This window comes from Neofelis nebulosa, chromosome 3 (assembly GCF_028018385.1).
Source record: "Neofelis nebulosa isolate mNeoNeb1 chromosome 3, mNeoNeb1.pri, whole genome shotgun sequence".
In the NCBI taxonomy this organism is placed as follows: domain Eukaryota; kingdom Metazoa; phylum Chordata; class Mammalia; order Carnivora; family Felidae; genus Neofelis; species Neofelis nebulosa.
In genome coordinates this window covers 30,907,576-30,933,401 of record NC_080784.1, presented here as the reverse complement: position 1 = coordinate 30,933,401, position 25,826 = coordinate 30,907,576, and the positions used below count along the sequence as shown (strand labels likewise).

General features: G+C 39.0%; 1 long non-coding RNA gene across 1 annotated transcript; it reads left to right on the top strand.

Annotated features, from left to right (window-relative positions):
* The first annotated feature begins 7,228 nt into the window (after positions 1 to 7,228).
* Positions 7,229 to 25,287, top strand: LOC131506540 (uncharacterized). The gene is made up of 3 exons (XR_009259008.1): positions 7,229 to 7,362; positions 11,169 to 11,309; positions 25,126 to 25,287. It is a non-coding gene; the product is annotated as an uncharacterized LOC131506540 (long non-coding RNA).
* The last annotated feature ends 539 nt before the right edge of the window (positions 25,288 to 25,826 follow it).

Sequence of the window (25,826 nt, the reverse complement as noted above, 5' to 3'; positions counted from 1 at the left end):
TTTCTTATTTTTATTTTTGATGCTTATTTATTTTTGAGAGACAGAAACAGAGAGGGGGGGGGCAGAGAGAAAGGGAGACACAGAATCCAAAGCAGGCTCCAGGCTTGAGCTGTCCACACAAAGCCTGACATGGGGCTTGAACCCACAAACTGCAAGATCATGACCTGAGCTGAAGTCAGACACTTAACCGACTGAGCCACCCAGGCACTCCTACAGTTTTAGATTTTCTAAAGTAAGTCTGTTCTATTTTTATAGCTAAAATTATGTTTTGATGAAAGTGGAAGGGTGGTGAATGAAACCTGTCATATGGTAGGAAACAAGCCTTGATTTAGCATCTACTGAGGCAGGAAGAATGACAGGAAGTAGTATTCAGGAAATACAAAATTGGCACCTCAGAGCGGGGAAGTACTTTGCAGCAAATCCTCTCTAACCCCCTAAATTAGTAGCTGAGAAAGTGAATAGAGGTGCTTTTAACACGGGGGATATTAAGTCCAGTCTCTCTTCACTACTCTGAAGTCATTAAGGTAACCTGTAAAAATGACTCTGAACTAATATAATTAAACATTTCCATTTTTCCCCCTGGAAGTATTTCTAAATGTTTTCAAAAAATGTCTCCTAGGCCCATAACTGTATTCTGACACTCTAATCTATTCAGTAAGAGTCAAATGCATACAATCCTGAAAAATCAGAGTTTTGAGGAGAAGCTGGCCCTCTCCGATGTTAAAAAAATGTATAAAGCTATAGTAACTAAAACAGTGTGGTACAAACATAACCAGAAACAACAATGGAATCACATGGAGAGTTTTATAAAAGACCTACCTATGAAAAAGAATATGGTATATGATAAATGTGCCATGGCGTATCAGTGGGAACAAAGGATTCATTTAATAAATGCTATTGAAGGAATTAAGTAGCTTCTACACCAGGGGTAAGCAAACTAGAGCCCGAGGACCAAATCTTGCCAGCTCCCTGTTGTACACAAGCTTTATTGGAACCTAGCCACGCCCATGTGGCTGCTTTTTCACTGTAATGGCAATGCTAAGTAGCAAACCTCAAGACTATTGCCTAGGAAGGCCAAAAGATTTTCTACTCTGCCATTTACAGAAAAGTTTGCTGACTCATGAGCTGAACGAATAAAACACTGAAAATCCACCTAATTCTTATACCTAAATAAATTCCAGACGGGTCCAGTATCAGAATAAAAAAAAAACCCACAAAAGTACAAGAATTCATTATTTCAGAGGTTTTTTTTTTCCCTAAATAATATTGGAATGGAAAAGGCCATATGTGACAAATACAAGCATAAATATTAAATAAATGATGCAAGTCAAAAAAATCCAAATGAAGACAAGAGGCAAGCGGCAAGCAAAAGGAAGTGTATGAGATGCATCATCACCAAATCGGCTAATACTCCCAATCTCTCTGAAAACTCCCTCTCATCAATAGGAAAAAGGCTATCTATCAAATAGAAAATGAACCAAGGATATGAACAGGCAGTGCAAAGGAAAGAAAACACATTTGTCTCTTCAACATGTGGAAAGAAGGTCAGAATTTCACAGTAAGAGGAATACAAATTGAAATGGCTGCAAGATGCCGTTTGCCACTTATCAGTTGGTCAAACATGGGAAGTTTGATAACCGGCAACACAGGAAGGGGCACGCTCATGGAGGAAAAGTTGGTACAACTTTAAAGGGGGCAATCTAGCCTTATCTATCAAAATGTAAAACGCAGATGGAGACCTCGCCATCCCAAGGCTGAGAATTTCTTCCATAAATATACTAATTCACAGTGAAGGAAAGTCACAAGTACAAAGATCTCCATTGCAGTATTGCTTGCAATAGCAAAAGAGTGAAAACCGTCCAGGGGGCTACCAGTACCATACAGGACATTACAGTATATCCAAATATGGAAATGCCGTGGAGCTCTAAAAACAATGAAAGACTATGTTACGTATGGCTTGGAAAAATCTCTAAGATGTTTTGTTAAGTTAAAAAAAATAAAAATAAATAAATAAAATAAAAACCAAAAAAACAAGATGCAGAAGAAGGGATTTGGTGTCTTAATGTTAGCATTAGAAAAGAAGTATATGTGTATTTTATCTTGCAAACGCATAGATTATCTCAGGAAAGATATAAAACATTAGAAACAAATATGCGAAATTTGGCACATATATACAATGGAATATTATCTAGCCTTAAAAAGGAAAGAAATCCCGACACATGTTACAACGTGGATAAACTTTAAGGACATTTTATAAAGTAAAATGCCACAGAAAGACAAAAACTGTATGATTCCACTTACATGAGATACTCACAGTAGTCAAGAATCATAGAGACAGAACGTAGAATGGAGGTTGCCAGGGGTTGAGGAGGAGAAAGAATGAGAAGTTATTGTTTAATGGGTATAAAGTTTCATTTATACCCTGAGCCTGAGTGGCTCAGTCAGTTAAGTGTCTGACTCTTGATTTGGGCTCACAGTTCGTGAGATCAAGCCCTGCATCAGGTTCTTCACTCTCAGTGCAGGATTCGCTCTCTCCTTCTCTCTCTGGGAACTAAAGAAAGGGGTAAGAGGGGACTTTTCATAGTCTATGTTTTTGTACTTTTGCATTTTATACAAGTGGCATGAATTAACTATTTTATATTTTAAAGTTTATTCTGTCAATCATCCAGTGTACACATATATGTATATGTGTGTACTGCATGATCACAATTACATCTTAAAACACCACCACAGGGGCACCAGGGTGGCACTCTTAGTTGAGCCTCAGACTCTTGGTTTTGGCTCTGGTCATGATCACAGGGTTGTGGGATCGAGCCCTGCATCAGGCTCTGCACTGAGCATGAAGCCTACTTAAGATTCTCTCTCTGTCTCTCTCTCTCTCCCATTCTGTCCCTCTCCCCACTCCTTGTGTGCTCTCTCTCTATCTAAATAAAACAAACCAAACCAAAATGAAAACAAAACAAAACCCACCACACAGCCACACACTAAAAAGACCAGTCAAAAGTATGCCAAAGTGTTGATCGCACTTGGCATTGGTTAGTGACATTATAGGTGTTTTTTGTTCCATTAAAAAAAAATGATGTTTATAGTAAAATTCACCCTTTTTAGTGTGCAGCTCTTATAAAATATAGAAAAATCCCATAACTCCTCATAATTTCCTCATTCCCTTTTGTAGACAACCCCGTCCCTCACCCAGCTCCTGGCAATCATTGATTTGTATTCTATTACAGGTTATTTTTTTTAATCTTTTTTATACCTTTGAGGTCTGTATTTATGGACTAATTTGAAGGGCTCATGAGTTGCTTTTGATGGAAAAAATACTCATTTGTCAAAAAACAGAAATAACCTTTCAAGAAAGGAGAGGGAAGAGAGGGACAAAGATGGACAGGCACAGAGAAGAAGAAAGATCTTTTTTAAAATAATTTAGTAAAATGCTATGCTGCTCTTGCTCCAATAAAGGGCTATATGGCCAGTTGGAATGCTATGTTACCACTGAGGGTGAGTTATTATAAAACCTGTCCATCCATGAAAAGACTTAGACTAGCCACGTGGAGACTGTGCTCCCACTACATAATTTATACCAGTATTCCAAGTTTGATGACCCCTGCGGAGTGGAAGGAAATTCTTCAGGGGGTGAGTTACAAGAAGCCCTTCTATTTGTGTACCAATCGATGCATTTTGGTTCACTTACACAGCTGTCATCTCAAGGGATGCCCACAGCATCATGGGGAGGAGGGCAAGGCATGTATTGTTCTGCCGGTTTGAGAGGCACAGGAAGCGGGTCCTGAGAGGCTGGGTGTTGATGTAAGTCTCACCTCTGCTGCTCTTAACCAGGCATCGTTTTTCAGCTTGCGATGAGACTTTGAGAAACGTCTTTAAATGTGGAAAGAGTGTGGAGATTGAGACAAGGAGGCATATGCTTGTGAGGGGTCAAGAGGCATACGGATGGCTAGGATTCACTCAGGCTGATGGACGGAAGAATTAGCAGCATGGGCAGAGTTGACCACACAACCCTGCACGCGAGGGCTGGCACAGGGCAAGTACGGTCCTTGACTGGTCCAATGAGGGCCCCGCAGTCGTGGTTAGAGACCCACTGGGCTTCCTCCTCTGGAAAGCAGGGCTCTGGACTCCCAATGTCCCCACGAGCGTCTGTCCCACGTGAAGTGGTTTTGCTGTCTCGAAAGGAGTTAAATTCATGGTGCAATCATCTGTGGTTTTTCACTAGACCTTCCATGACATCTGTACAACTTCTGCTCCATAAACTGCATCTTTTCAAGTATTTTGCAACCTCTTTTGCTTTGTAATCTGAGAGTGTTTACTTGGCACAAGATTGTGAAAAGTTCCACTCTTCTTTTGGAGAGACTCTTTCCTTCAGATTTATCATAGCAGAAAAGGAAACTGAAAAGATTGTGAGTGTCTTGGGAGCCTCATGGTACATCCAGGATGTATTCCACATGTACGATGCGGTAGCATCACCAGATAAAGAACATTAGGGCTAAAGTACTACAAAGAACATTGCAAAATACTAGATAATGACATTTAATGCCTAAAGCCGTAAAAAATAAAGCAACAAAACCCGCTAGATAGCACTTCTCTCCACTACAGTGCATATTCTGTGTAAGTCATGGACATGAAAATGTAAAGAATCTATCTGTGCCGTTGAATAAATAATGTTCAGTAAATATTTATTAGGCGGTATTTACTGTGTGCTAAATGGAAATAGACACAACAGAGGTGATGTCTATTCTCACCGAGTTTATAATCCATCAGAGAGATTAATCAAATATTTGAGTAATTACTTAATAGCAATGGTGATGGGGACTATGAACCACAGGGAGCTGAGAACCATATGCGAGGGAGGGTTCTGTAGTCAAAAACACTAGCAACCTGTAGTGGGCTAGAATGGGGGACACTAACCAAATCTGGAAGGGGGGTGTCGCCAGTGCAGACATCCCCAAGAAAGTGACATTTGAGCTGATTGATGTCTGCAGGGTGAGTCGGAGATGGCTTGGTGACAGGGAGTCAGATACACCTTGGGCATGGAGACCTGCCTATGTGTAGTGGGGGTTGGGGTTGGGAATGGCTTGGTGCGTAGGCAGAGCTGTGGGCAAGAGGAAGCTGGAGAGGTAGGTATTGGTGAGATCATGCAGGGCCTTGGAGGCCATGTTAAGATTTTGGTTTTGGATTTCACCCCAAGACAAGTAGAAAACCACTCACAGGTTGTAAGCCCTGAAAGAGGATGAATGGCAGTGATCATCTCAGGCTTAGTTAAGGAAAAGTCCTCAATCATTTTGGTAAAATACCCGAGTAAGCCCAAATGATCTTTATGGCCAGGGCTGGATTAAAAGGAGGGGCAGTCACACAGTTTCGGAGGATGCCCATCCATAGGATGCATACAAATCACCGGGAATGGGATGGATGTGAAACTAACATTCCCAAGAGTCCCTTCATGAAACGGGCTGTATGTGACCAGAAGCAGTGGAGGCTTGATACCCCTATAATATACATGAGCCCGATAACACAAGGCTGCCCTGCTTCCTGCACAGCCTAGGAAGGAAGTGGCTTATGGGTGCCTGGACGCTTTCCATTTGGTTCAATGGGATATGCAAGTTCGTGGCAAGAGAGCTTCTTGCCACCAGTGGTCATCCTTTTCCAGCCCTTCACTCACTACACTCAGCTTCCCTGCTTAAGAAATGCTAGACACACATGTGATAATAGCATTCTGAAGTGGCACCATGCTGTTTGCCTGTTCAAGGTGTGGACACCTCTCCGAAATAAAGACAGGTGAACAGCAGTGAGTCCTTGGCCCCTTGGCAGCGATGGAGAAGAGGGAGAGTAATCAGATTCTACATCCGAAGAGCCCCTTATAATACAGCATGTGCTTTATGTATATCAACTACCTTGGCCCTCACAGTAGGTATGTATTAGTCTGTCATGTGCATAAGGACATTGAAGCTCAGGAGAGTCGAGTTCATTTTTTAAGGTCATACGTCTAGTAGCAGAGCTGGGAGTCCCCAAAAGGAAGTTTGGTGTATTTAGTTCTTGCATATGTCACAGAGGTACTAAGGGCCAGCCCTACGCCCAAATCACCAGTCAAAACCTCATGTGTTGGGCACTTAGGCTCTGTTTTCCATACCAACTGTATGGAACTGGAGGCAGGCTGATCATGTCATTAACTGCTGACTCCTCAGGGATAGGTGAGGGAACTGGGGACACTGTTAGAAGAGACCCTGAACCTTGCTGGAGGCAGACAATGGGACAGCGGCACAAAGGAGCACCGTGACTCAGGTTTTGTGGGGTGTGGCATGCATACCATCTCCAGAATTATGAAGAACACAACGCTGTACATATAAATTATAAGGGACAAAAGTGAGTATTAAAAGAAAAAAAGAAATTCCACCAATTACAAAATTTTAAAAGCTGACAAGACCACAAATGTGACAAAATTCAGAGAAACAACATGATCTTTTTATTAACTAAATGCCTGATGACCTTGACCATACTTTTCTCCCAACTTTTTCCATCTGAATATTTTTTGATTGCCTCTTCCTCTGACAATGATTCTGTAATTTTTTTTTCTATAGAGAACATTGAAAGAGAGTCAGTCTTTAACATGGTTGATTGAAATCTGTTCATTTTTAATTATCAATAAAGAAGATTTTTCAACTTTACAACTTATTTTGACAATGTCCTGCAAATGTTTATGATTTTAAATTTCAGGGGAAAAAAACCTCTATTATATTTTCTGCCTTAGTTTTTACAGAGACACTCAGAGTTTATGGTACTATCAATGGTTTGTGCCCTACAAGCATCAGGACTCTGATAAATTCAGTTTCTTGTGGTTTCAATTTACAAAAAAAAGTTGGTGAATTAATAATTGCATACATTGAAATATTATGTTTTCTTTTCTAAAAAATTAAAAAAATTTTTTTTTAGTTTTTATTCTTGAAAGAGAGACAGAGTGTGAGCAGGGGAGGGGCAGAAGAGAGGGAGACACTGAATCTGAAGCAGGCTCCAGGCTCCAAGCTGTCAGCACAGAGCCCAGTGCGGGGCTCAAGCTCATGAACCACAGGATCATAACGTGAGCTGAAGTCAGATGCTTAACTGACCCAGCTATCCAGGAGCCCCTGTATTCTTGACAGAATAGAATTTCCATTGTGACTAGACATCAATGGAACTAAGTCCTCTGGTCACAATTCCACACGTCTGATGCCTGGTAGAATTTTCCACATGCTAGTTTCTGGCTCCTACCATTTCAAAACTTGTCCTGTCACGGCTCACATCCCACTGGTGCTTGGCACACCGGGACACATTCATTCATAATACAATCTCTGGCCCTGCACCTTCCTGACATGATGCCATGTGAGTCAGCACAGTGGGTTTGGGCATATTTCTGGGAGCCTTTCCTACTCTGGGACACCTTGCAATAACTTTACTAGACATCCCACTAAAGCACCAAATAAATGTATCTTTCAACTCAACTTTTCCTGAGTTCGATTCCAAAATGCCCAGGGCCCTCCCAACTCTACCCACACAGGAGGAATATTTTAGAGGGAACGTCAACATGGAAAGAGACTTTGGTCTTAAACTGATTGTAATTTAATTGTATTATCTTGTAAATTTTATACAAATGTATAAGCTTCTGAATGCATGGCTAGGAACCCCAACAGGAGTCTTGGAAAAGGTCATGGAAAGAAGGGCTCTTCTGTTTGGGCTTCATTAGCTCCAGGGTAAATCCTCAAAGTCCAAGGGCCTCTCAAAGAAATGGTGTTTTGTTTGTTTGTTTGTAGAGTTATCTGTGACAGGGCAATATGAATCAATGCATAGGAATATAAAAATTTTTGAAAATTAAAAATATGTATACTAATTGTCAAAAGATTGACAAACTAAGATCAATCTGCATATGTGATGATTTTCCATCTAAACATCAACCAATTTTAAAGGGTGAATGAATCATCATAGCAGAGTTTCCTTATCCAGTTACATACCCTTTTCCATCTCTCTTTTTAAAGTTTATTTAGTTTTGAGAGGCAGAGAGAGAGAGAGAGCATGAGCAGGGGAGGGGCAGAGAGAGAAGGAGACACAGAATCCAAAGCAGGCTCCTGGCTCTGAGCTGTCAGCACAGAGCCCAACACAGAGCTTGAACCCATGAATGGCGAGATCATGACCTGAGCTGAGTCGGACGCTCATCCAACTGAGCCACCCAGGCACCTCCCTATCTCTTATTTAGTCTTCATAAAACACTACAAGGTGAGTGTTATTATCTGTATTTTACAAATAATGAAACTGAGGACCTTAGGGGCTTACGTAGGATCATCCTGTTTGTAAATATCTTAATTATCCACCCACCAGTCTCTCTAGTGGGTCAAAATTGTGAAGAGAGCTGTTTACCCTCTTGAAATCCTGCATCACTGGTTCCTTCTGGCTATTTAGAAACAAAACAAAAGAAATCCACCCTAACCCCTGCCCTCTGTCCCAATGATTTCTTAGATTTTGTGACAATAAATTATTCTAATATTCTCTCTCTCTCTCTCTCTCTCTCTCTCTCTCTCTCTCTCTCTCCTTTTAAACAGGGATGGAGAGGCTCCCTTTCACTTGATCTTTAATGGTTGGATCTCAAGTTTCTGTCCTCAGTGGTCTTCCAGCCTGAAATGCTCTCCCTGGGTGACTTCATAATTTCTCAAGACTTTAAAAACCATCTATATATTGATATCTCCCAAACTGTACCTCTACTCTAGATCTCTGCAATGCTCTGCAGTTACTGGTTCACATCTTTAAGATGGTCTCTGCAAAATGGAGCATCTATAAGATTTTCCAGAATTATCTCCTGCCATGTTCTTAATCCACTCTACTCCTGTTACACTGACTTTATTTAGTATCTTGCAGGTAACTTCCTTCCAATTCAGATCTTCACATGGTATTCCTTCTTTTTAAAACACTTTCCCATACCTTCCTTTTTCATTTATCCCTTAAGTTTCCATTTAAATGTGACTCCTAGGGGTGCCTAGGTGGCTCAGTCATTTGAGCATCGAACTCTTGATTTCATCTTCTCAGGTCTTGATTTCACAGCCCCATGTCAGGCTCTGCTCTGACAGCACAGAGCCTGCTTGGGATTCATTCTCTCTCTCTCTCTCTCTCTCTCTCTCTCTCTCTCTCTCTCTCTCTCTCTCCCTCTCCCTGACCCTCCCCTGCTCATTCTCATTCTCTCTCTCTCTCAAAATAAATAAATAAACATTTAAAAAATAAAATAAATGTGACTTCTACAGGAACACCATCTCTGACGTCTCCCCAGGAACAGAGTGGGGAGCCACTCCCATGTTTTTCTCTAAGTACCATCCTATCAGTATTATTTTTGCCTGTAACGGTCAGAGATCCAATTACAGTGGCTTAAATACACAAAGTCTAATTCTCTCATGTAAAAGAAGTAAGTCAGCAAGGCAGCTTCCTGGGGCTCACATGGTGGTTCTACAAAGTTGCTAGAATCCTAACCCCCTAGTATTCTCCAGGTTACTTTATAGTCCAGGATTACTGTTGTAGCTCCCACTCTCCCAACTGCTTCATGAGCCTTCTAGGGGGGGAGGAAAGCTAAAAGGACCCTTCTTCTGGCTTATTCATCTCAGAGAAGGCTGGCTAGGAGAATCGGTCTTTTAACTGGGTACAATTAAAGGGTTCTGTTTCTAATGAAAATTGGGAAAATTTTGTGCTAGGGTAGGCATCTGGCAGTGTGCCACGCTTTTCTGTGTACGTATCACACCATCTTTTCAAATTATCTGTTGAATTCTCTGAGTTCCCCACTAGGCTGAAAGCTCCAAGGAAGGGAATGTGTCTTATTCAGTTTTCTATTCCCAACACCTGGCACAGTGGCTCCCAACTAATAGGTCCTTAATAACAATTTAGCAAACAGATGAATTAGTTGTTGTGGGAAAACCATTATTGCGATTAAGCAAATTAGCATATTTTATAAAGCTCCAGGAAAAAAGAGACTTTCTACTTTGCAGAAAGGAGGAGGAGGAGGGGCACAAATGGCCACACAATTACGTAATTGTGTCAAATTAGATCTTGGTTTATAAAAGCAGGACATACTGAAAAAAAAAAACAACTTTTGTTGAGTGAGCTCAATAAAAGGGAAATGAATCTTCAGACATACCTTAAGTCATGTCTATTTATGGTAAAGGCAACAAGAAGATACATTACGTACATTCTTGAACGTTTATCACTGTTTGAAACGTTAGCCTTTCATTTTCAGCTAATGTTGTCTCTTCTCTTGCTATCCTAAATGGTTCTAACTACTTTCTTGTGCTAATAGGTTATGAGTTTCTCAGGAGCTTTAAAGAGCATTTCTTTTCTTTCTCACTTATTTTTTTCTCTTCTGACAACTTGTAACTAATGCTCTGGTCAAGGACACAGAGCAATAAAATTTCTACCCTGTGGCTTCACTACAGAGCAAGTTCATAAGGCTCGGACCGGACCTCAAGTAACTCCAGGGAGCACCATCAACATTGTGCTCCTCCTTCTGCTAAAGCCAGCTTCACGAAAGTGAAAGACCATGTAATGATTTTAAGCCACAGTCATAAAACCCAGCATTTAATATTCCTGTGAGATCATCACAGACTCCAAGACTACATATTTACATGTTGACTTAATCCATTAAATGTTACCTCTTTTCAACAACAGAACTCCCCTTGCAATTTAAAGGCCTCCTAATGTCTAATAGTTCTGTCTTCAGAAAACAAAACAAAACATTTCCTTAGATGTTGAAAGTGTACGCTCCTGCGAAGGTTGTAATCTCTTCATTCTAGAATGTGTTTTGCCCCATGATGATATGGAGGAAATGGCTTTACTATCTACAGATCTTCCTCAGCTCATGATAGGGTTATGTCCTGATAAATCTGCCATGAGTTGAAAACATCATAAGTTGACAATGCATTTAATACATCTAACCTATGAACATCACAGTTTAACAGCCTAGCCTATTTTAACTGTGCTCAGAATGCTTACATTAGCCTATAGTTGGATGAAATCATATAACACAGAGCCTTTTTTTTTTATAATTAAGTGTTGAATATCTCCTGTAATTTATTGAGCCCTGTATTGGAACTGAAAAACGGAATGGTTGTGTGGGTACAGAATGATTGTACATATATTGGTTGTTTACCTTCAAATGACAGACCAGGAGCTGCGGCTGCCCTTGACCAGCACTGAGAGAGACAACTGTGCTACTAGCCTGGGAAAAGATTAAAACTAAAAGTTTGAAGTTCTGGTTCTACTGAATGTGTGTTGCTTTCACATCATGGTAAAGTCAAACCATGGTAAGGCAGGAATCATCTGCAATTATTTCCTGAGAGGTTTATCTTCCTAGCTAGACTCTAAATTCCTTAAGATCAGGATGATGTTGCAGGACTTTATGTAGCCTGGTAATAATGTTGACGCCATAGTCAAGGTCCAGTTACCACATATGTTTTGAACCAAGAGTTGAAAAATGAGAATTATGAGTAAAGGTTAAAGGAAATGGAGCTTATGATGAACACTAATATATTTGAATGTAATATACAATCTTCCCCTTAATATCTTTCACCACTGGTTAAGAAGCATCTGAAGTGTCCACACTTCAAGACTCTCTCAAGCATCGTACTTGGACAGTTAGGATTCACACAGGAGTGAGGCACTACCTCTGTCTTCCAGTGACAAGACTGTGTTCCACTTCTAAGGCTTTGATTTCTCCTGCTAATTATACTCTCAGCATCCATCTGTCTGTCAATCTCTCTCTCTGTCTCTCTGTCTCTGTCTCTCACACACACACACACGCACGCACACGCATGCACACACACTCTTTATCTTTGTCTTCAGTTGGACAGGCCTATATTCCACACCTCCTTCATCTGGAAGACTATTAAACACTTTGCTGAGCTCAATGATCCTCTCTACTCTCTAGATTATTTTTGCGATTACCCAGGTACAACACTACAAGTACATTGTAGGAACTATAAAAATATAGAAAAACACAATGACAAAAGTAAAACAATAAAGATACCACCAAGATGGGGGAAATCTCTCTCTTTTTTTTTTTTTTGCTAAGAACTTTATTTTCTTTCTTCCCTTATTTTCCTTTTTCCATTCCCTTCCTTTTCCTCTCTTCCCCTCTCACTCTTTTACTTTTTGGAGGGAGATGAAACTTGTTTTTATGATTTGCCCTTTTTAAAATAGGGATGTTCATTTAAGTCATTACTGTTTTATAAGATCTTTATATATATATATCAAGGATATAATATTTTCTCTTAGATTCATGACACATAATACCCTTTTCACTATATGACTTAATTTTATATTTATTTTAATGTAAACTATGAAAAATTTTTCAGGATATCAAATCAATCATCCTTTTACTTTAAAATTTTTGTCTTTGCATTATGCTTAAAAAATTTATATTTATTCAAGATGAGATAAATAATTGCATAGTTTTCTATAGTTTCTTTCATCTCTTAAATTGTTAAATTAAATCAACTTGGAATTTATATTGCTAATGGTATGAAGTAAGAATCTAATTTAATTCCAGATGGCTAGCCAATTTTCTCTAATATTGTTTTCTCACAGATTTGAGAAGCTACCTTTAATATCTGGTGTTCTGGACTTTGACACTTTTCCACTGGTCTTTTTATGCCACATCACACTTTAAAAAACAGCTTTATTGAGTATAACTGATATATAAAAAACTGTACACACTTAACATACACAATTTGATGAATTTTGACATATGTATATAGAGGTAAAACCATCACCACAATCAAGGTAATAAAGATCCATCATTTCCAAAAGTATCCACCTGCCCCTTTGTGATCCCACCCTTAGTTTCCAGGCAACAACTGAAGCAGCTTGCTCGATAGATTCGTTTACACTTTGTAGAGTTTTATATAAATGAATTGCATAGTAAATTTTTTTTTTTTTAGTTTGGCTTCTTTCAACTCGGCGTAATTATTTTGTATCATTCATGTTGCATAGCAGGTGTCCATTTCACTCCTTTCTTATTACTGAGTACTATTCTATCCTATGTACATGTCACAATTTGTTCATACATTCATCTATTGATGGACATTTGGGTTGCTTCCAATTTTTGACTATTACAAAGAAAGCTGTTTATGAATATTTATGCACAGCTCTTTGAATGGATGTGTGCTTTCCTTTCTCTTGAGTAAATACTTAGGAGTGAAGTAGCTGGATCATATAGAAGACGTGTGTTTAACCTATTATGAAGGCTGCCAAAATATTGTCCAAAGGGGTTGTATCATTTCACATTCTCACCAGCAGTGTATGAGAATTCCATTTCCTCTTCATCCTTTCTATAGTCAGTCTTACTAATTTTAGACATTCTAGTAGGTATTTATGATAATCTCATTTTGATTGCAATTTTAATTTCCCTAATCACTAATGCTGTTTGCCATATTTTTATGCGTTCTTTGGCTATCCATATATCTTAGATGAAGTGCATATGTTCAAATATGTTTTTTGTTGGGCTGCTTGTTTTATTAATTATTATAACAACTAAATTATTACTTTATTATAATACATTATCACAATTATCAAATAAGGTTGTAATTGGAAAATTATTATAGCTTTATAATTATAGGATTATTATCATTTTATTATATACAATTGTTAGATTTAAAATCATTATTTTATTTTGTTGTTTTCTTACCTGTTATTTTTTTATATAAATGGTTTTCTTTTTTTCAATGTTTACTTATTTATTTTGAGAGAGAGAGAGAGAGAGAGAGAGAGAGAGAGAGAGAAGTGGGGGAGGCATAGAGAGAAAGGGAGAGAGACTCCCAAGCAGGCTCCATACCTTCAGCACAGAGCCTGACATGGGGCTCGATCTCATGAACTGTGATATCATGACCTGAGTCAAAATCAGGAGTCAGACATGTAACCACCCGAGACACCCAGGCAAGTTCTTACTTGTTATTTTAAAAATGGTAAAAACCAAATTAATACAGTTTTATTATTATAATTATTATTAATGATTGGAATTTTGGACTGGTAGTTGGATTTTTGAATCTATTTCATTGACCTACTTCATGCTATGTCATGCTGTTTTAATTTTGTTGCTTTATATTATTTTTTTCATAAATAGCACTGCAACTTTTAATTGTTCTTAATTAGCATAATTTGGTGAGAGGAAGCCTAGGCTATTCTCATCCGTTTATTTCAGAATTTGTAAAACTTTATGAAACTCATTTTAATAAAAAATCAGAACTGAGTTATATTTTTTATAATTTTGGAAGAAATAAGATCTTTACAATATAAAGTATTCTTGTCCATTAAATTGACTCCTTTCTTCATACGTTCAGTATTTTGGATTTGTTGAATTTCCTATCTATTTCCTCTTAAGCTAGAAAATTTGGGCCTTTAAGGTTCTAGATCCTTCCCTTAACTTGTCCAATCGTAGTCAACCAGAATCAAAATTATACAGATTGAAACTGAAAGACACTGTAGATTATCCTGTCCAGTATCTGTACTAGTCTATGAGAAAATAAAGCCCAAAGAGCTGAAGCACTTCCTTAATGTCTAGAGTATGCTAATAGCAGTCTCAAGAGTGACCCCTTACTATCATTTAGTGTCTCTTCTGTTACATCACTGTAACTGTCCTTATTTCCTATTATTTCCCTAAATGGGTCTCTACTTTCTCTTTTTCTTATTTATTTTGGGGGGGGGGGAAAGAGAGAGGGAGAAAGAGAAAGAGAGAGAAGGGGGGACAGAAGATCCAAAGCAGGCTCTGTGCTGACAGCTCCAGAGAGCCCAATGTGGGGCTCAAACTCATGAACCATGAGATCATGACCTAAGCGGAAGTTGGTCACTTAACCAACTGAGCCACCCAGGGCTCCCAAATGAGTCTCTACTTTTGTAAAGCTGGTGTCCTTGACATGCATCGCATGCCCCAAAATCACTGAAATGAAAATACCACCTTCTCACAAGTCATGGTATATGTGAAGGCAATTTACTTGCCCAGTGTCAGGGTAATGAGACATATTAGCACAGGGAAATGTAGAGGATGTTGCCTAGTTATATGAGTTATGGGCTTCCTGGCTTGGGTGGGTTGAGAATGGAGACTCCTCAGATGGTGAGGTGGAAACTTTATGGCACATCCTTAAGCTGGTCTTGCTATAGGGTGGAATTATAAGATATAAAGTGAGTTTCTTTATGATCTTATAAAAGATTTTTAAAGAAATTGAGGCAATCACAAAGGAGAAAGTGCAGGATTTTCTAAATGACTAAACATTACTCATTTGAGTAGAGTGGATCTTAACCTTTTATGGGTCAAAGTACACTTAGAGCATCTGATAACATAAATTCAACTCTCTTTCCATAAAAAGGCACACACGGTTCATACAATATGAGGGTTTATGGATCCTGTGAAAGTTGTCTATTGGTTTCACAAGTCCTGCCACAATCTTCCCAGAGTTCCATAGACATAGGAGTTCAGAATTCCTTGAAGAAGAAGTAAGTAGTCTGCCTACTATAATAGCTCATGAAGGAAAGAAAGAGAGAACAAAGATTATGTGTATGTATGCAGGGATATGGAGACAGGGAGTCTAATATGGGTCATGCTAATCAATATGAAATCTTTTCTCTGAAAAACTGTACTGCATTTCCCTATATCAAAAGAGAAACTTTTTTCAGATTCCTGGAAACAGTCCAGAGTACGTCAATATACTAATAGTAAACACAAGACCAAACAAGGGGAGGTGGGAACTGAGACAGTAAGAGGTTAAACATTCCCTTTGAATACAAACAATTACTTGATAAATATTTACTGAGCATCTGCTATGGAAAATGCACAGTGCTGAGTGGTGGGGACACAGTGCTTATCTAGAGAGTCACTGAATCAATATGTCATAAAATCAAAAAGGCTCTAATATGTACTATATTATTATATTAGTTATTAAACAGCATAATACATAATATTGTTTATTATTTTATAGATGAGGAAACAGTAGCCTAGAAGGGGTGAATAGACTTCTTAAAAAAATTTAGTGTTTATTTTCTTGTTGAGAGAGAGAGAGTGACAGAACACAAGCAGGGGAGAGGCAGAGAGAGGGAAAGACACAGAATCTGAAGCAGGCTCCAGACTCTGAGCGGTCAGCACGGAGTCTGATGTGGGGCTGGAACCCACAAACCATGAGGTCATGACCTGAGCCAAAGTTGGACACTAAATGACTGAGCCACCCAGGCATCCCAGAAGGGGTAAATAGTCTTACATACAGGATTAGAACCCAAGTCTCCTGATCAGACTTTTTTTTTTATTATTATTTTTTTTAACGTTTATTTATTTTCGAGACAGAGAGAGACAGAGCATGAACGGGGAAGGGGCAGAGAGAGAGGGAGACACAGAATCGGAAGCAAGCTCCAGGCTCTGAGCCATCAGCCCAGAGCCCAACGTGGGGCCCGAACTCATGGACCGTGAGATCGTGACCTGAGCTGAAGTCGGACGCTTAATCGACTGAGCCACCCAGGCGCCCCTGATCAGACTTTTAATGAGTACCTACTCTGTGCCAGGCCTGGTGCTAGACACTGTCAAGTAAATTTTCACTCTTTTACAGAAATTCCATATTTTAAGTAGCTACACGTAAACAGGTATTCTTGCACCTTTCTGACTTTGTTTGTTGTGAAGAAGGTAAGTCATCATTTATTTGGGTAAGAAGTGAAGAATTGAAGAATTTTTTTCCAAATATTCCTGACAGGAATTGTGAATTTCTAGAGAAAGGATTTGTATGCATCTCATAAGTCCAAAAAACAAAAATCTTTAATACTTGGGAGGTTTGGAAGAAGAGCAGGAGTACATTTGGACCTAAGGATTCAAAGTTCAAGAAAAAAAACATTCTCTGCTACATTCTTACAATCTATTGTTCTCTGTGGCAGTGTTTAGTGTGTGTTTCTTCTGCAACCACCAGGCAGGATTGAGAAAGGAGACAGGATGGCGCATAGGGACCACTTGGGGTGCATTTTGAAATCCTTTAAAAGTTGGTCTCCCCCAAGGAGGGGAAGAGATCCAGGAGAGCTACTGCCCACACCCTCCATTCTTCTCTGCTGCGATGCTTCACCCCATTTCCTCCAAACCCTGGAGGAAGATTTGTTCATTCAGGTAGACTCCTACAGAAAAGAAGAGGACATCCGCTTATCACATCCATTTTGAAATCAAATGTGCATCTTGACAACTGCAATCTTGTCACTACAAGTAGTCAGATGATGGGAAGGCAGAGCATCAGAAAGGAGAAAGCTAATGAGGAAAGTCAACCTGGGCCCGGTAGCCCATCCTGGAGTCAGTTCCGGGTCAGGAAAGGGCACTAATCTGGGCTTCATGTGGATGCACGTTCCCGTAAAAGATGTTATAGATAGTGGTTTGTCTTAGTCTAGCTTAACACAGAAACCTATATCACCTATTATATGGCCAAAATCTATACATATACCACAGTATAGCAAAAAAGGATACTGATATTACAGTTAGAATTTCAAAACACACTATATAATTTAAGTAACTGGCTATAAAGTAATTTTCTTTTTGTTTTCTGAGTACAAATGTAATTCATTGTGATTTTAGAGTATATAAGATATTTCAGAAACAGAAAAAATCATCATGCACCATGCAGAAACAGCTGTTAATATAGTTACTGAAAAATAAATATAAGGTATTTGAGATTTCCCTTCAGAGGGATGAAAAGGTGAAGAAAATATCTGAGTAGACCCTAAAGCAAGTGCAAAGAGTGATGGCACTGGTTTCTTCATGCCACTTAAAAATATTTCTAAGGGTATCCAGACACTTTGTTTATAACAAATTTTATTTTATAGTCAAGAGGGAAGGGAGAAGGAATAGACCAGAATGTGGTGTGAGAAAAGATTTTCCTGAAATAACCACAAAACAGATGAAAGTGAGATAAAAACCAAAAGCAAAAACAAGACCCACAAACAAACAGGAGGAGCTTAAAGAGGATGTGTAGGTAGATACCAGAAGGAATGATCTTTGGAGCTATAATTACCTGTGTAGTTATAATTAAAAGGAAAAAGAAAAATTACCTGTGTGAGCCTGAATGTCTGGAAGTAATTAGCAAAATGGGGGATCACTGGATTTCAATTAAGTTCCCTGGTGCCATTTTGAATGCCAAACGACTTGGCTAAAGGCTGATGAGCCTAATGCAGCCCTCAGCATAGGTGTTATCCTGAAAAGCCAAATGCTGTATGTGAAAGAGTGCCCACGGCCTCTCTTTGAAAAGGTCTTCATACAGAGAAAGACAGATACCATATGTTTTCACTCTTATGTAGATCCTGAGAAATGTAAGACCATGGTGGGAGTGGGGGGGAAGAAGGAAAAAAAAAAGAGAGGGAGGGAGCCAAACCATAAGAGACTCTTAAAAACAGAATAAACTGAGGGTTGATGGGGGGTGGGAGGGAGGGGAAAGTGGGTGATGGGCACTGAGGAGGGCACCTGTTGGGATGAGCACTGGGTGTTGTATGGAAACCAATTTGACAATAAATTTCATATTGAAAAAAAAGAAAGAAAAGGTCTTCCCATATTCATGCTTGTTGCGTTGCAAGTTTCTATGTTCTCTGAGAAAGTGATTTTAAAAACAACTTTGTAGTCAAGACCACTTCAGACTCATTAATTCCACCCAATTACCCTTATCACTCTCACAGCACGATATCTTGCCAATCCTGTTTTGTCTAACCTTCCTCAATTTATTTAATGCAGAACATTAAACAATTTCTTATTTATTACAAATCTTGGCTATAGATCTCTGTGTTTTAATCTCTCGGTTGTAGATCTCGTGTAAAAGTACATGAAAAAGCAACAAGTATATCAAACTAATGAGTGTTTCAGTGGCATGAATTTACCATGATTTCATTACCACATGAGGTGTCAATGAAAAGAGCTCAGGAATCTGGGCTGTGTGAATTCATTTGTTATACGAGGTGCATGTGAGTTGGCAATGAACTTGTATTAATATGTATTGAAAAATCGGGGCACCTGGGGATCATACTCAAGGCCCTGCAGGGTTCCTGTCATTAATGAGCTTATCATCAAAACAGGGACTTTCAGAAAGAGAGATAGGCACACCTACATTAACACTAAGCTATAGACAGATCATTCGTTTATTGGAAGGAGAAAGGCTTTGAGCTAAATATGATTTCCCCCCCAGAGTTGCCCCCTAATGTTTGCTTGAAGAGATGCCTTTTGAAAAAAATGTTTTATTTCAAGGGCTCTAGTGAACTGGCTATCTAGGTATAGCTATAAATCTGCATAAATATACGTGCTTGTGTCTACCCAAAACATTGTTGGAGTCACACATAACAGATGATAACAGTGCTTTGTTCAGGACAGTAGGATGAAAAGGAAGGAATAAAGTGTAAAACAATGAGGGAGATTTTAGTTTTTCATGTCATATATATACTTCCAATACTGTTTGTTTGTCATGTGAATATGTTACTTTCAATTTAATTCTAATGTAAATGTAAAAACACCCATGTTTTGTGCTGCAGTGAAAATATGAAGTTTTTGGGCCCCTGGGCTGGCTTGAGGAGGGATCCCTTTAGGACGCTGACCCCACCTACCCATGTAGGACCAACAGAGGCACTCAAACTGTCTTACATGTTTTGAGCAGTAGCTATGGCAGTCTGGATTTTCCTCAAACACTTGGGACCTTGAAACTACTGAAACAGAACCACTATTGGGCCACCACTCATGTATAAAGCACTCAATATCACATTGAAAAAGATGGAGTCCTCTTTGGATCGATTTGCAGGGCTAGTGTCCAGGATATAAGAATCATGCCTTTCTTCAACAGGTGCTTCTAGCCAATGAAACGAATACACTCTAACCATTCCTTCAAAGTATAAAGTGTTTGCACCACCCCAGAGTAAAAAAAAAAAAAAAATACTCCTGTAACTAAATGGATATTTTCCGCCTTTACCATCAATTTTCCTGTTCAGTGTAGTCAGAATGCAGATGACTCTGGACTGTCATCAACATGGATGTCCCAGAGTTAATGTGTATGTTGCCAGCAGAGGACAAAACGGAGAGGCCAAATCTTAGGCCTGGCCACTTAAATACATAGCTACTAGAATACTGACATTTTTGTGAGCTAGCTCCTTACATATGAAACTAAGCTAGAAGGGTATCCCCTGGCAGACCTTTAGCAGAAACAGGGTCTCAGCGAGTTTCTTCTTTGAAATCAGCAGATCTTACCCTTTCCTAAGCAGAATATATAACTCATGAGTTGTCTAATATACTTAAATGTCTACTAAATTAACATCTACCAACAAACTAGGTGGCTTTTATGTGTTGAATTTCCAGATGAAACCTGTGGGGTTTTCTACAGACCTAAGATGTGGCTTTTTGCTAATATAATTTTAAAGTGGATACAACTGTGTTGCCCTGATAAGAAGGAGGTACCCCAAACACTTTCCACTTCCAAGAACCCAGAAGGGGTACAGTTAAAGTGGATGGAATTCCATTGCATAAGCCCCACCCTCCTATGTTTTCAGGAGGGGCCCTGACATATATACTTTTAAGTGCCATTAGTAATCTGGACGTTTTCTCAGGCTTCAGATACAAAGCTGCCTTGCATTAAAGGGATTCCTAGACAGTACGGTGACCTTTCCATACAGGTCTCCACCATCAGGTAGTCATCTACATGGGAAGACTGAGCATATTTGAGCCACAATTTCATATATTGCAGATGCCCTCTAATGGGTCCTTCTGACCAGGAACGATTTGCTTAAATCACATTTTATAGAATCTGAGGTCATTGAAAAAGTGAACACAGAACAACAATGTGCATGTCTGACATAGCATAAGATGACTGTTAAACTTCCCAACAATTTCTTATGTATACACAATGAAAGTCTAAACAAATTTTCTAATAGAGCAGAAATCTGTACATCTCTGGCAAGCAAGTTTTTCAGGGGATGGCTAAAGATTTCTTATAAAAGCATCTGACTCATTATGATTAAGCATCAAGTAATAAAAACAGATTCACCATTACCACCTCCCCTTTTACTGCAGGCTGACATTAGCTGGCAAGGTTATTGCTCTGCAAACCCGCATGTTAGGTCATTAAGGCTGTGTGTATGTCATGACTAAACGGACATTAAATGTTTCTCAAGTTCAGAGGAGGGAAGGCCATTAACAAATGCATAAGCAAAACTAGAGCACTCTTTAAATTTCTATTATGAAAGGCAAACATTTGCTAGTATATGTAAGGCTTTATACCAGGTTTCTAAATTTGAAGATGTAAAAATATTGACTAATCCTGACCCTGACCTTCACATATAATCGGAAAATTAAAATACGATATTATTCTCTAGTAAGCATCAATGAGCACAAAGAAGGTTTAACAAGTTGGATTAAATATGTAAAATAAAAGCTGACAATAAATTAAACCAAATACTAATTATATACCTTTCTTTCCTTTGAGATATTTTCTGAAGTTTTTAGTTGGGAGATGTATTTACAGACAGCCAAAGCAAGCTGTCATAAAAAGAAAAAAGAAAAACAAAACAAAACAAAACCCAAAGCAAGCTGTCAAAATAGTTTCAAAGTCCTTTGTGACTGACTGTTCAGCATAATGCAGTCTAAATGGTTGACTGAATTTTTTCTCTGCAAATCAGATTATTTTGGCATTGTAAAACCATCATGCCTATCCACAACCTCAAAATGGGGAGAATTCCAGAAACACTTCCAGAAGACAGCTTATTATTTTTTTATTATTATTCTTAAAGATCTCATCACCATCAATTAGTATTCATTAATCATCCAAGTCTGTTCTGTGTAACTGAATGGTAACACCTCATTTATTTTGCATTGCTATAGAACAAAATGATGCATGTCAGTAACTTTTCTAGAAAACAGGAGCCTGTTGTTGTTTTTTTTTGTTTTGTTTTGTTTTGTTTTTAATAAATCTACTTTTATCCAACCATATTTAAGTGAATCTTTCTGACAGGCTCCAATATTTACCTATATTCTTAAATGTGGTATAGGAAACATAAGCTAAACTTCTAAGGTCATCATTAGGAACATCAGCAATTAACAATATTATCAAAAGGAAGCTGAGGGGGAAGTGGTATTTCCAGGGAAGCAACAGACCACTGACATTAAGAATCTAGACTACTTGTGGACTCCAGCTCTATGTCTTACCAGCTGGACAAACTTGAACTTTCTGTATATTGGTTTCTTCTTTAAAAGGAGTAACAACAGTACCAGATATTGGGTCGTTGTAGAGGTGAAATGCTTGCAGAAGACTTACACCAGTGTCCGGCAGAGCATAAACAGTCAACAAATTGTAGCTCTTGTGATGAATAGTCTTGCTTTCATTTTTAATGTCTGATATTCAACCTGCTGTCTTCTGGGGAAACGAGACACGTTTATTAAAATTGAATATAATAGGGGGCTCCTGGGTGGCTCAGTTGGTTAAGCGTCCAACTCTTGATTTCAGCTTAGGGCATGATTGCACAGCTCATGAAATGGAGCCCGTGTTGGGCTCTGCAATGGCAGCGTGAATCCTGCTTGGGATTCTCTCTCTCCCTCTCTTTCTTGCCTCACCTGTTCATGTGCATGCTTTCTCCCTCTCTCTCCCCCCACCCCTCTCTCTCTCTCAACATAAATAAATAAACCTTGAAAAAAGAAATAAAATTGCATATAATAGAACATGAGCTTTCTTAGGGATATTTCGGCTGCTTCAGAGCAGTTTTTACCTAGAGATTTTTTTTTATTGTGTTAAGAATCTCTAACATGAGATCTACCCCCTTAACAGGTTTTTAAACATACAGTAGTACAGTGTTGTTAAGTCTAGGCACAGTGTTGCACAGTAGATCTCTAGAACTTATTCCTCTTGCATAACTGAAACTTTGTACTTGTTGAAAAGCTACACCCCATTTTCCGCTGCCCCCAGCCGCTGGGAATCCTCGTTCTACTCTGTGCTTCTATAAATTTGACTATTTTAGATATCTCACATAAGTGGCATCATGCAGTACTTGTCTCTCTGTGACTGGCTTATTTCACTTAGCATAATGTCTACAAGGGCCACACATGTTGCCATGTACGGCAGAATTTCCACTTCTTCCAAGGCTGTGTAATAGTCCATTATATGTATGATACCACATTTTCTTCATCCGCTCATTTGCTGGTGTAGATTAGGCTTGCTTCCACATCTTGGCTATCGTGAATAATGCTGCAATAGACATGGGAGTACACCTATCTCTTTAAGAACTTGACTGTAATTCTTTTGGGTAAACACTCAGAAATGAGATTGGTACATCATATAGCAGTTCTCTTTTTGATTGTTTTTGAGGAATTTCCTTACGGTTGTCCACAATGGATGACTAATTTACATTTCTATCCACCATTTTACCATCCCACCAACAGTGTACAATAGTTCCATTTTCTCTCCATTCTTGTCAGAATTTTTTTTTGTTTTCTGGATAACAGCCATCCTAACAGGTATGAGATGATATTTCACTGAGATTTTGATTTGCATTTCTCTGAGGCTCACTGGTATTGAGCATCTTTGCATGTACCTGTTGGCCATTTACATGTCTTCTTTAGAGAAACATCTCTTAAAATCCTTTACCTATTTTTAAGTCTGGCTATTTTTTGTTTTGATTTGTCATTTTATTTGTTTTGTTGCTTGCTGATTTTGCTATTAAGTTATAGGAGTTCCTTTTATGTTTTGGATATTAACTCTTTATGAGACATATGGTTTACAGATAGTTTCTCACATCCTGTCAACTTAGAGATGTTTGACTTTTCCCCAGCAAATGCAATATGCTGGATACCTAACCCACAGAAACACACCCATATATAAATATGAACTCAAGCAACTTGGAGATGGACTTGACTGAAATAAATTTTGATATCATTAGTAAAAAAAAAAAATAAAAATAAAAACAAACCCAAAAAACAAAGGGAAGAATTATGAGAAAATAAATGGTATTAAAAATTGCAAAGCAGGGGCACCTGGGTGCTCAGTCAAACGTTGGACTTCCCCTCAGGTTATGATCTCATGGTTTGTGAGTTCGAGCCCCGTGTCGGGCTCTATGCTGACAGCTCAGAGCCTGGAGCCTGTTTCAGATTCTGTGTCTCCCTCTCTCTCTGCCCCTCCCTGCTCATGCTCTGTCTCTCTCTCTCTCAAAAATAAAATGAAAACATTAAAAATTTTTTAAAAATTAAAAAAATTGCAAAGCTGACATCCATATGGGATACATTCCTTTATTTTTAACATTTTTGTAAATACTTACTTTTGAGAGAGAGCATGTGTCCATATGTGAGTGGGGGAGGGGCAAAGAGAGAGGGAGACATAGGATCCAAAGTAGGCTCTGTGCTGACAGTGCTGAGCCAGATGTGGGACTCAAACTCACGAACCATGAGATCATGACCTGAGTGGAAATCAGACGCTTAACCGACTGAGCCACCTAGGTGCCCTGGAATACATTCCATTTTAATATTAGATTTTTTTTAACGTTTATTTATTTGTGAGACAGAGAGAGACAGAGCATGAACGGGGGAGGGTCAGAGAGAGAGGGAGACACACAATCTGAAACAGGCTCCAGGCTCTGAGCGGTCAGCACAGAGCCTGACGCGGGGCTCGAACTCACCGACCACGAGATCACGACCTGAGCCGAAGTCGGCCGCTTAACCGACTGAGCCACCCAGGTGCCCCATCAATATTAGATATTTTAACGTTGATATACAAATTAGTGTTTTATGCATTCACTCAAGTAGGCCCTTACTTTTACATAGTAGAAATTACTTCAGTTGGAATTCTATGTGTTACTATGGCATTTCAAAAAATATTTTGTAATAGTTTATTCAGGAATTCAGAAATACTTCTACATTTGTACCATAGAAGTCATAACATTCCCTTAAAAAATGTCTGCACCTCTCCTTTATCAATTTTCTAACACTGCCATCTGGTTTCCCTTAAAAACTGAGATGATAGCATGTCTATTACCACCTGAGAACGGACACAGACAATAAACAAATGAGATCAGCCCACTCACCCTGCCTAGGTCTGTGTGGTTAGGGCAATCAGGCAGCAGTTAAAGCAGCTCTAATTGCATTGCCACTCTTGGTTTTCTCCTCAGGCCTCACAGACCACAGGATATGCAGAACCTCAAACTTGCCTCAGAAATCCAAGATTTCGAAGACCCTGACGGCCAAAGACTTCATTCCTATGACCTTACACTCAATGTAGAGCCGGTGGATGACATAATGTGGGTTTCATCCATAAACTGACTGGTGTCTCACTTTTCCTGAGTGAATAACTAATCTCTCCCCTTTGCCAAAGGAGGCTAGTTTTCCAGATGCCTGACAAATGAATGGGTTTTAGAAAATACTTTGATTTCTATAAAAGAAACATGTTCTAGAAATACAGAGTGGAATAGAGCCTCTTCAAATATGACTCATTATTAGAGATTTGTCTAGAATTCAGGTTTCTTCATGCCTTGTGGAAGAAAACTTATGTATACAGAGGAAACTGGGATTAAGACAGGAAGTCGATAGATCTGTACCCACTGGATTTCAGAAAGACATGTAAAAATGTAGATACCCTGACATACGTGATATGAGCTGAATCTATCATGTGTTGGGATTGTCCAGGATCTGGCAAACTTCTTCGGTAAAGGGCCAGTCAATATTTTAGGCTTTGCAGGCCAGAAGGCCTCAACTACAACAATTCGGTTAGGCTGTTGTAACACAAAAGCATCCATAGATGGAATATAAAAGAATGAGCATGGCTCTGTTCCAATAATACTTTATTTACAAAACCAGGCAGCAGGTCCGACTT